General features: G+C 42.1%; 1 pseudogene; it reads right to left on the bottom strand.

Moving 5' to 3' along the window:
• Nucleotides 1-1592: 1592 nt before the first annotated feature.
• On the bottom strand, nt 1593-1710 carry LOC124709299 (annotated as a pseudogene).
• Between the last annotated feature and the right edge of the window lie 11629 nt (nt 1711-13339).

Below are 13339 nucleotides of genomic sequence, written 5' to 3'. Positions count from 1 at the left end.
ACATACACTATGTGATCAAAAATATCCAGACACCCCCAAATACATACATTGTCATATTAGGTGCATTGTGCTGCCACCTACGGCCAGGTACTCCATATCAGCGACCTCAGAAGTCATTAGACATCGTGAGAGAGCAGAATGGGGTGATCCGCAGAACTCACGGACTTCGAATGTGGTCAGGTGACTGGATGCCACTTGTGTCATACGTCTGTACACTCCTAAACATCCCTGGATCCACTGCTTCCGATGACATAGTGAAGTGGAAACGTGAAGGGGCACGTACAGCAAAAAAGCGTACAGGCCGACCTCGTCTGTTGACTGACAGAGACCGCCGGGAGTTGAAGATGTGTTATAGGCAGACATCTATCCGGACCATCACACAGGAATTCCAAACTGCATCAGGAGCCACTGTAAGTATTATGACAGTTAGGGGGAGATGAGAAAACTTGGATTTCATGGTCGAGCGGCTGCTCATAAGTCACACATCACGCCGGTAAATGCCAAACGACGTTCCGCTTGGTGTCAGGAACGTAAACATTGGACGATTGAACAGTAGAAAAACTTTGTGTGGAGTGACGAATCACGGTGTGTGGCGATCCGATGGCGGGTGTGGGTATGGCGAATGCCCGGTGAAGGTCATCTGCCAGCGAGTGTAGTGCCAACAGTAAAATTCAGAGGTGGTGGTGTTATGCTGTGGTCGTGGAGGGGGCTTGCACCCGTTGTTGTTTTGCGTGGCTCTGTCACAGCACAGGCCTACATTGATGTTTTAAGCAGCTTCTTGCTTCCCGCTGTTGAAGAGCAAATTGGGGAAGGCGATTGCATATTTCAATACGATCGAGCACCTGTTCATAATTCACGGCCTGTGTAGGAGTGGTTATACGACAATAATATCCCTGTAATGGACTGGTCTGCACAGAGTCCTGACCTGAATCCTATAGAACACCTTTGGGACGTTTTGGAACGCCGACATCGTGCCAGGTGTCACCGACCGACATCGATACCTCTCCTCAGTGCAGCACTCCGTGAAGAATGGGCTGCCATTCCCCAAGAAAGCTTCCAGCACCTGATTGAACATATGCCTGCGAGAGTGGAAGCTGTCATCAGGGCTAAGGGTGGGCCAACACCATATTGAATTCCAGCAATACCGATGGAGGGCGCCACGAACTTGTAAGTCATTTTCACCCAGTTGTCCGGACACTTTTGATCACATGGTGTTAATTGTATGCTCTTTTTTAGGATATGTTAAATGGATACCATTCTGTTAAGCTACAAGATGTATACAACTATATATGAATATATACAGCTATAAACAACAACGATCTACGAATATATACAGCTGTGTACAAACCAACGACCTACAAACTAACTATACCTAGTTATATACTCCGTCCGAACAGGCCTCGGAAGGCTCAACGGTACCGACCGGTCACCGTGTCATCCTCAGACCACAGGCGTCACTGGATGCTGATAGGGAGGGGCTTGTGGTCAGCACACCGCTCTCCCGGCCATGTGTCAGTTTACGAGACCGAAGCCGCTACTTCACAATCAAGTAGCTCCTCAGTTTGCCTCACAAAGGCTAAGTGCACCCCACTTGCCAACAGCTCTCGTCAGACCGGATGGTCACCCATCCAAGTGCTAGCCCAGCCCGACAGTGCTTAACTTCGGTGATCTGACGGGAACCGGTGGTACTACCGCGGCAAGGCCGTTGGCTTATTTATATATAGGGTCACAATTATTCAGCTATATGAAAAATAACGTAAATTAGATACAAACTACGGCCTGCACACACTTTATTCAACATGTAAACGTCACTACAGATATTTGGATATGATATGCTCGATATGCCTGCCATCATTGGCGATGATGTAGCGCACATGAATAGGGAAATTCTGAATGACTCGCTGAAGTGTCGGAACATCGATTCTGTCGATGACCTCCTGAATGGCTGTTTTCAGCTCGGCAATTGTTTTGGGGTAATTGCTGTAAACCTTGTCTTTAATATAGCCCCTCACCATACAGTCGCCCGTTGAGTGTGAAGAGACTCCTCGATCGTGAAAAGCGGATTCTCAGTCCCCCAAATGCGCCAGTTTTGCATATTGACGAATCCATCCAAATTAAATTAGACTTCGTCGCTAAACCATGCTTCTGCATACTAAGCTACCTTCTTTGTGGATGGGCTACATTTCCTGAGGATTCTTCCAAATAATTTCAGTCTGGCTTCTGTTGCACCTCTACTTTAAACTGTTCGGTATTCATACTCCTACATACGAGTGTTTTACGGGTGTGACTGTTTCCAGTGATTGTTCTGCAATCGTGTAACCAAACAACAAAGAGTTTTTCTGTTCATATATGAGCAGTACGTTACATTTGTTTGTGTTGATGGTCACTTGCCAATTCATACACCAAGCGTCTAACCCCTGCACGTCTTCCTGCATTTCGCTACTATTTTCTAGCGTTGCGATTTCTTTGTATCCAATAGCTTCGTCCGCGGAAAGCCTCATGGTACTGCCGACGTTATCCACTAGGTTATTTACGTGTGTTGTGAAAAGTAATGGTCCTGTAACATTCCCTTCATCTGCAACAGAAGTTACTTTTACGTTTGAAGAATTCTGTCCGTTGTGTATCACATGCTGTGTTCTGTTTGACAGAAACTGTTCTATCAAATCACGCAGCAGGTCTGATATTCTGTAGGTTCGTATTTTGTTGATTAGGAGACAGTGAAAAACTGTGTAATTGTAGGTTTAATTTACCAAGACGACGTAGGTAGATCAGTGATTAGAGATAGGTTATGGATATATGAAACAGCTGACACCATACGGTTATAGAAAGAATGCGGCAGGTTTAACATGCAGAAATAGTTGCGAGAGACCTTTGTACATGATTGACGCTGCATTTTGTTGATTGCTGTTTAAGTGCAAAACTAGATTTTTTAGCAATGTTTGTAGCGCTTTAAAAGTAATTCAATCGAGTTTGCACGGCGATGTCTTGTGCGAATTAGACCAGGGAGCACCATTTCACGTCCAGAACGAAACTGCAATCAAAGCAGTAGCTGAAAAATCGTAGCCCTTCACCAGAAACGCGAAGTAGATTTCATCCGTTATAAGAGTCATGGCCAGTATACTCTGGGATACAAAGAAAATTGTTCTTATTGATTGCGTTGCAAAGGACGTAAACAGTTTGGAATAACTGGGAAATACGCTACTTCTGGATGAAAAATATATGGTATAAGGCCTGAATTGTAAAATTCTGTCAAGACGACAATCTGACCACAAAGGTACTTCGATTAGAAGAAAACTGAGTGATGTGAAGTGAGAGCTTTCTCTCCCACGCCCCTCCATACAGTTAACTTATCAAATGAAATCAGTGGCTGCAAAAAGTTTTGATTCTACTGAAGAAAAAGATGGGTACTGTATTCTGCGGTTATTCCAAAATTGCTCTTCAGAATAGAACCGTAATCTTGGATAAATTACATTTAGGTAGAAGGCTACTGTGTGGAAAAATAAAAGTATTTTCATAGTAACGCACATAATTTTCCATTTTCAGCACGAGACATTTTTACTTTGTCCTTGTGATCTGCTACAACTCAGTCAAAATCCGAGCAAAGACGGCACGAATACAATTTCTGATACGAATACTGATGCAGATCACAGACTAAATTTGTCAGGAAGTTTCAAAACAACGCGAACAGTGTTACGGAATGAAAGACTCATTTTCATAATCAGGTCACTTTGAGACAAAGTGTCGTCTTTGCAGCAGTGATAGAAATTGCACGCGTATTTCAATATCACGATCAGCCCGAAATATGTCTGGAAGAATACACTCATGGAGCCACCATTCTCTGATAAGTTAGGCTCCTCTTACAGAGTAGGAACGTTTCTCATTGAAGATCCTGTTACTGAACAATGTAAGTTGCCCTCACAGCGTGCGGATGGAAGAACAAGAAGTGAATGACTGCAAAGTACGATTACAAGTAACTGGTGGACTGAGGTACATTTTTAAATTTGTGAATAGAAGTATTCAACTTTCTTCGCTCACGTTTACGTGTAATAAAGTGACACTTCAACATGAAAAGTAGTCTACTTCGCATATTTTCATACGCTTATGTCGTGTGGTATTATTTTTTGGGGTAATTCTTCTGATTCAAAAAGGGTACTTTGGCTCAAAAAAGGGCTGTTCGAGCTATATGTGGTGTAAGTTCGAGAACGTCTTGCCGTCCCCTATTCAAAAATCTGGGAATTCTGACATTGCCCTCACAGTATATATTTTCTTTAATGTCGTTTGTTGTTAGCAATATTAGCCTATTCCCAAGAGTTAGCAGCTTTCACTCAGTTAATACTAGGCAGAAATCATATCTGCATGTAGAATGCACTTCCTTGACTCTTGTGCAGAAAGGAGTGCAGTATTCTGCTGCATCCATTTTCAATAAGCTACCACAAGAACTCAAAAATCTTAGCAGTAGCCCAAACTCTTTTAAGTCTAAACTGAAGAGTTTCCTCATGGCTCACTCCCTCTATTCTGTCGAGGAGCTCCTGGAAGAGCTAAAAAATTAAGCAAATTCCAGTGTTACATTGTTGATTTTCTTCATTTAAACTTACGACTTGTCACCTGAATATGTTTTTTTTATATTTCATTTTATCTGTTTCTAATATCGTGTTATAATTTCATGTATTGACTCGTTCCATGACCATGGAGACTTCTCCTTAATTTGGTCCCACGGAACAATAAATAAATAAATAAAAAATAAAAATAAAATCACGATCAGCCCGAAATATGTCTGGAAAAATACACGGATGGAGCCACCATTCTCTGATAAGTTAGGCTCCTCTTACAGAGTAGGAACGTTTCTCATTGAAGATCCTGTTACTGAACAATGTAAGTTGCCCTCATAGCGTGCGGATGGAAGAGCAAGAAGTGACTGACTGCAAAGTACGATTACAAGTAACTGGTGGACTGAGGTACATTTTTAAATTTGTGAATAGAAGTATTCAACTTTCTTCGCTCACGTTTACGTTTAATAAAAATGTTTAGCCTCCAGAATTGTTTGTTGTTCACCTTCGCTAAAGATCTGCTGTAGTTAAACTGACTGATAGTCATTGCATTTTATTTAAAGTGTCAGATCTTTGATTATTTATCTTCTTTATTTATGGTACTGAAACAAAATCAAAAACAGGTTCCTGGAAGATGGATCATTAGCAGTGTCTGGATAGCTCTCCATATGTGTCATTAATTTGGCGCTGAAAGTTTGCAACTTGTGACTTGAATTAAGTAGTAAATAGCGATCCCAAAGACTCTTAGTATAATACTGTATCATAACCTAGCCAGTCGAATAAGCCGCCATCATTAGCGGAGAAAAATTATAGGTAATGAACCCTTATAGAAGACCTGGTGGATCAGAGTTGCCTGACTGTGCCTAATTAGCATGCCCTTTTATTCTGGGACATTATACAGTGGCATGTTCCCAAATACTCTCTGGTTTATCTTTCCCGCTGTCAAAGTCGAACTGTGTGAACAGTGCACTGTTCCATAAGGCAAATGTTACACAGGACCAATTTATTTAGCAGTAAGGAAAATATCAGATACCACAAAATGATGCTATTAAACTACAAGTTTGAGAATATGGTGGTTAACATGAGGTGAATCAATTTTTCTTCTTTTTCTTACAAAAGTGTTTATTGTGGGCAAACTACTCAATGTTGTATTACTTTCTGACATAGCCATACAAACGTTTAACGTGCCTGCATTCCTACAGGAAAGTCAGTTACCCCGTCATGAAAAGGACGCACTGCACATCAAAACATATTTAAGCAAATGAAACAATAATTTATTTCGGAGAGGATTCTCCAAACATACCACTTCATAGAGCTTATCTAAATAAGAAACAGACCTGCAGGAGTTCTACTGCAACCGACAGCTGGAAAAACGGGCGCTAACAAACAGCAGATAACCAGTAGGGTGTAATCATACGAGAGTGTAGTCACGTCGCACTTTGAAATCCGACGTAACGGTATGGAAAGGGTAAAAAATCTGAAAGCAGCGAAACTGAGGCAACAGCGTCGCAAATGCTGCTAAATTTACCGCAAAACCGAATATAATGCAAGTTACAAAAAAACAGCAACAAAGATACTACAAGCAATTGATCACAAGACAAAATTTTTGCACTCCTGAAGGATCTGCTCTAAGGTATCTCAGACCTGGGAGGACCATCACATCCTGACGGAAACAGAGCTGAAGTACCTGCATTTATAATGCAAATGGCTTTACACTAACAAAAAAACAATGTATTAGTACTTTATCACCGAAAACGAAGAACATTTACGAGTAGTATTCCTAACTGAAATATCTATGTAAATAAGAAACAGTGGCGTAGCGTGAGGGGAGACTTTGAGACTTAGTCTCCCCTGTATTTGTGCTTAAAAAAGATGCAACAGTAATTCATAACAAAAACATTAACAACTTTCTACTAAGAGCACTAAATGTATCCCGCCCTGAATATTGGTGTATTTGCCTGCTTGAGACTAGACTGCTCTCTGCCTCCCTTCCTTTACCTGGCTGTGTGCGCCTGCGCCCCCTCCACTTCCCGTCTCCCACGAAGGCCGGTGCGCTGCACTTGCTAGCAGGTGTCGAGACTAGTCTATGCCGCTTCTATGCTGGCTTTTTAACACGGAAGTGAACAGTCGCGCGATTTGTGTTCACAGTCATTCTTGAGTGATTTTAGTGCATATTTGCGTTGTGTCGCCAACATGAGTGAGCCAGCAAATGAACACCTTATAGAACTTTTATTAAAAACGCCTTTTTCTACATTAATGCACGAAAAAAGTGCGAATTGAAGAACAAAAGACCTCCTGTAGTTTTAAGTGAAGCCAAACAGAAACGCACTTTTCAGACAGCCTGGTACGAAAAGTATGCTTGGCTGACTGCGAATGCAGTTAATAACAGATTTTATTGTTATACGTATCTTCTGTTTGGTGGTGAAAAGGAATGATTCAATGAGGGCATTTTTACAATAAAGAAATTTGACAGGAAAGCACAAAAGCATCAAATATCAAAACGTCACCTGCAGAACAAAGAATCATTTCAGTTATTAGGCAAAAGTAGAATTGAGCACGCCCTTTCTGAAGCCGCTCGTCTGACAGCAATAAAATACAACGAACAAGTTGCATCCAGCAGGAGAGTATTGGCTCGTCTTATTCCGGCAATAATATTTCTTTGTAAAGAAGAACTAGCCTTTCGCGGTCATCGAGAAGACAAATTCTCCAGCAACAAATGTAACTATCTGGAATTGTTGGATTTACTAGCTCAAGGAGAGCAGGTAATCCGAGACCATCTATCATCATCTTCAACCTTTAAAGGAACTTCTTCAGTTATACAGAATGATGTAATAGAAATGATAACTCTCGCAGTTAATGAGAAAATAAAATCTGAAATTCAGAACTGCAATTTCATTTCGATTCAGTCTGATGAAACATTAGACGTGTCATGCAAGAGTCAAATGGGTGTAATATTCAGGTGCTGTATTGCAGACAAAATTGGGGAAAGATTCGTTGGACTTTACTATGTTTCTGGAGATAAAACTGCTGAAGGTTTGTCAAACATTATTCATGCAGTATTGAAAGAATGGAATGTGGAAGGAAAAGTGGTTAGTCAAACATATGATGGCGCTTCAGCAATGGCGGGCAGAGAAAGATGACTACGGTACAATTGGTGAAGCAGTTCTGTCACTATGCGCTGTTTATTCTTTGTTACGCACACCAGCTGAATTTGGTACTGTTACATGCCTCCAAACTCATACAACATGTACGCATGTTTGTAAGTGATCTTACTGCATTTCATTCGTTTTTCAGCAGATCATCAAAACGGACTGTATTGCTAATTGAGAAAGGATTTAAACTGCCATATGCAAGCAGCACTCGCTGGAACTTTCATTCCAGGGCAGTTTCAACAACATTTAGTCATTTCTCAGGGCTATATAGTGTTTTTAATTATCTATTTGATGATACAGACTCTCAGTGGGACCCAGAATCTTTGAGCTGTGCTGTGTGAATGAAACGATGGATGGATGATTCTACGTTTGTCTACTTGCTTCGCTTCTACCGAGGGTGCTTTGTTTATGTTGATCATCTCTTTAATGTTCTTCAGTCAAAATCTGTCAGTATAACTGCTTGCACGACGAAATAAGAACTGTTTTGAGAAACTTACGACAATTAAGAACGGAAACATTCGTTGATGAATGCATTAATTGCAGCTTGTGTTTGAATGGCAACTTATCATTCTGACAGTCAAAAAGACATCTCTCAGGGCACTAACTTACGAGACACTGCATTTGCAAATTGTTCAGATGAAAAGAAGGTTTGAAGACATTCCCCAAATTCAGTTTGTTGAACTTTTGAACGAAAAGTGTTTCCCGAACTATCAAAAAGAATTCCCAAAGTTGAGACTGCTTTAATTATTAGAACAGTACCCTTTTTTCAAACAAGAACAACTTGAAAACAAACTGTGTAACATATATATTGATGAGAAAAAACATCTCCAAGAATCCTCTTAAGGTACATTGTCAACAATGATTTAGACTCCGTTTATGAAGAAACAACTAAGTTCCTGCGTTTGCTTTTGACCCTACCCGCAACTACAGCAAGCATTGAACGAATCATAAGTACTATTAAACGAGTGAAAAAGTATTTAAAGAATTCAATGCCCAACATCCGGTAGTCGTGATTGAGCACGTTAGCAATAGAAAAGACACTGTTTGGAGAGCTATCCAGTGATCAGATCTTTGTAGACCGAGTTATAGACTTACTCGTGGAAAGAAAAGACAGACGAATTGCACTTGTGTACAAGAAAATATAAGTGCTTCTTCTCTTGCTGCTGGAGTTCTACAAATTTGTCATCATCTCTTGAAACAGTTAGTTATTATTATTATTATTGTTATTATTAGTGGCGGTGGTAGTGGTAGAAGTAGTAGTAGTAGTTGTTGTTGTTTTATTTGATGCATTTTGTTTCATTTGTTTAAATTATTGTTTATTGTACCATTTTGTCTCCCTGTAATAACTGCAGAGTCTCCCCAACCTTTACAACCACGCTACGCAACTGATAAGAAGTAGGGTGTTCTCGTCGCGGTGTAGGAAAAAAAAATCCACCGTCTGACAAAAAAAGTGAAGCACCAGAAAGGGGAGGAGGAAACGGAATGAAACTTCATGGGTTGAGAGGATATTTGATGTTACTTCAGTGGCTTCAAAATTGAATCATATTTACAAAGAACTTGGCAGTACGAGTCCATGTATCGGTATAACGTTGCATCCACTTTGGACTGGATGCACGAACTGATTTGGTTGGGAAGGACATCATAAAACCATTGGATCATTTAGTAATCGCGAAAGCGTTACGTAGATGATAGATAAACTCCAGTGGAAGACTCTGCAGGAGAGACGCTCAGTGCTCGGTACGGGCTTATGCTGAAGTTTCGAGAACATACCTTCACCGAGGAGTCAAGCAGTATATTGCTCCCTCCTACGTATATGTCGCGAAGAGACCATGAGGATAAAATCAGAGAGATTAGAGCCCACACAGAGGCATACCGACAGTCCTTCTTTCCACGAACAAGAGACTGGAATAGAAGGGAGAACCGATTGAGGTACTCAAGGTACCCTCCGCCACACACCGTCAGGTGGCTTGAGGAGTATGGATGTAGATGTAGATGTAGATGTAGATTGGATCCTCTCCTGAGGCAAACTGGCTCACAACTGTTGTAACTTGTCCTTGATATTTTGAATGCTGGCACTAGGACGGAGTCGACGTTCCAGCTGGTCCCATAAATATTCTTTCGGGGACAGATCCAGGGACTTTGCCATCAAAAGCAGTAATTCAGCATCAGCCAGCCAGTTCGTAGAGACATTTGCCATGTGTGAATGAGCATAGTTCTGCTGAAAAATGGCAGCACGATGTTGTCGCATGAGAGTTAACACATGAGGACGCAGTATGTCCATGACGTACGGTTGTGCTGCCAGAGTTCCTTCAGTCACTACGAACAGTAACCTGCATCGCGCCCGATCGCTCCCCACATCATAACACCAAGTGCCTCTCCAAAACATTGGAAGAATGGGACCTCTCCTTAGGTCACCGCCATACTCAATGATGATGGTCATTTTGGGTAGTGCAGAACCGCAATACAGCACTGAACACAATGCGCCAACATTCTTCAACGCCCATGCTTCCCGATCATGACACCACTCCAAATGCAGCCGTTTGGTCTTGTACTATTAATGGCAGTCCACGCTTGGGATGTTAATTCGCTACTCCAGCCGCTGCTAGTCTCCGACAGATGGTGTCGGATGACAGAGACTGTTGCCGGGCGTTCATTACCTGTTCTCGGATGGCAGGCGCAGGTGTGAAGGGTGACGATGATCTTGGTACACAGTACGTTGAACCTCCCTTGTGGTGGTAAGATGTGGTTGATATGCCTGCCCTCACGTTCCCATGCAGTCCAGCGTCGGGCCACTGACACAGCTGTATTCCCCAGAAATCTTGATACTGGACGATTAGACCAGCCAGTCAGATGGAGACCCGCAATGAGGTCCTTTTCAAGCTGCGTCACGCGCTGATAACGCTGTTTTATACGAGTGCGCGGCATCTCCATGTCCTTCACTAAGTTCCCTCAACATGTGACGCTGTTCACGCCACTTTTATATCTTTCCAGGCCTGGGAACAGCTCTAAGTACGAATACCACTAATGCACTATGGTGGTCGTTCTACTTGTCACAGAGAATTGAAGCTTTAATCATTTACGTACTCGCCAATGAGATGTACTTGTATGAAGTAATGAGTCGTAATATTGAATGCGATGTACACACATTAAAAAACGTTTTACATCACCCCGGTTCCCAGAACTCCTGAAGACAGACGTTGACTGTGGATTTTTACCGCAGACACAGTCCCTTTGACTGTTCAGAGATGTCACTAAACCCTCCCAAAGATGTAAACAGCCGTGCATGGGCATCGCTTATTAGACGGAGAGGGTCCGACAGTCGCTCAGTTCCAGTCTTTCCACCAGGAAGGAGGTACACAATTCGTGTTGTGTGTAGTTCAACCATGACTAGACGGTCAATACCGCGGTTCGCTCGCGTCCCCATTGTTACTTTGTGCCAGGAAGGGCTTGTACTGCTCCTCGGTGGTGGTGTGTCTGTTAAATTATACAGGGTGATTCAAAAAGAATACCACAACTTTAGGAATTTAAAACTCTGCAACGACAAAAGGCAGAGCGAATCACTATCTGTCGGCGAATTAAGGGAGCTATAAAGTTTCATTTAGTTGTACATTTGTTCGCTTGAGGCGCTGTTGACTAGGCGTCAGCGTCAGTTGATGCTAAAATGGCGACCGCTCAAGAGAAAGCTTTTTGTGTTGTTGAGTACGGCAGAAGTGAATCGACGACAGTTGTTCAGCGTGCATTTCGAACGAAGTATGGTGTTAAACCTCCTGATAGGTGGTGTATTAAACGTTGGTATAAACAGTTCACAGAGAATGGGTGTTTGTGCAATTGTAGCTCAGCGGCTAAGTCCGCTTCAAGGTCACACGCCTTACACAGCAGCACAAGGCAAATTCACACAGCCATGAAAAGAAACCCACCCACCTCCCCAGGGGTCGTAACCCCTGCAACCCACACAAAAGAAAGATGCTTCAGTAGCTGATAAGAGATTTTTTTTAGGATAAACAGAAGAAACATGAGGAGGAGCAGACTTCCAGTGTACAAGACAGTGGACACTTTTAGTTTTGTTCCTAATAATGTTGCTCAAGAAGAGCTACTGACTGGTCCCATCACATTTGTTGGGTGTAAGATTAACTTTTCATGTACTACGACAGAACTTGTTCCTGGTAATTCATGGTTAACACTTGCCATAGTACGAGGCACAGTGATGAAAATGTAGCACGCATCCAGCAAGCATTTGTTCGCAGCCTAGGAAAATCGACTCGCAGAACTAGCAGAGAGCTGCAAATTCCACAATCAACTGTATGGAGAGTCCTACGAAAAAGGTTAGTTATGAAACCTTATCGTCTGAAATTGGTTCAAGCACTGTCTGCAGCTGTTAAGATTAAAAGAATCGATTTCTGTGATTTTATCCTTGCTCAAATGGAAACAGATGAATCTTTCGTTTCAAAGATTGTGTTTAGTGATGAAGCAACTTTCCACACTAACGGGAAAGTCAACCGTCACAATGTCTGTATATGGGGCACTGAGAATACGCGGGAAACAACTCAGTATGAACGTGACTCGCCTAAGGTGAACGTTTTCTGTGCCATTTCAGCCAATAAAGCTTTTTGTCCCTTTTTCTTCGAAGGTGCTACTGTAACTGGACTACAGTATCTGGAGATGTTAGAGAATTGGCTGTTCCCTGAGCTCGAACAAGAAGCACAACAATTCATATTTCAGCAGGATGGAGCGCCACCACATTGGCACTTATCTGTCCATAACTACCTGAACGTCAGCTACCCGAGGCGATGGATCGGCCGCCAGGCAGCCCGTGACAGAGCACTTCATCACTGGCCTCCAAGAAGCCCTGATCTTACCACCTGCGATTTTTTCTTATGGGGGTATGTTAAGGATATGGTGTTTCGGCCACCTCTCCCAGCCACCATTGATGATTTGAAACGAGAAATAACAGCAGCTATCCAAACTGTTACGCCTGATATGCTACAGAGAGTGTGGAACGAGTTGGAGTATCAGGTTGATATTGCTCGAGTGTCTGGAGGGGGCCATATTGAACATCTCTGAATTTGTTTTTGAGTGAAAAAAACCTTTTTAAATACTCTTTGTAATGATGTATAACAGAAGGTTATATTATGTTTCTTTCATTAAATACACATTTTTAAAGTTGTGGTATTCTTTTTGAATCACTCTGTATTTACTGCGCTAGCCAACAACATCTGCTAAAGTGACTACTATTTACCATAGTGTCAAACCTGGGTGGGAAGGCACTGATACACAGAGATATCAAGTGTATTAAAAAGCGTAGCGACACCATATACTCATAGAGTTCCGCAACGCCGTGTACTATACCAGCTATCTGCAAGTAGTTGTGAGGATGGAAAGTTTAACCAAATGCTTACCTCTCGCACAATAGCTACCGCCGAAGATGCAACTGGACCACCACTAGTACAAACGGGTTCTGGTTTTATCGGCTAGTGTTAGCTCCCGATTGAAAATTTAAATTAACGCATCCAACTATCACAAGATTTTACAGGTTCGAACAGCAAGCTAACACCAAAAGTAATCTACTAGTCGATGGAATCAAGCAGAAACTACAAGTCTGATTAGGATGTGTTACTTAAGTCAGTTAAACCCCACTCACTG

This window comes from Schistocerca piceifrons, chromosome 7 (genome assembly GCF_021461385.2).
Source record: "Schistocerca piceifrons isolate TAMUIC-IGC-003096 chromosome 7, iqSchPice1.1, whole genome shotgun sequence".
NCBI classification, from domain to species: Eukaryota; Metazoa; Arthropoda; class Insecta; order Orthoptera; family Acrididae; genus Schistocerca; species Schistocerca piceifrons.
Note: the sequence above shows the minus strand (reverse complement) of the source record. Positions and strands in the feature narration are given on the sequence as shown.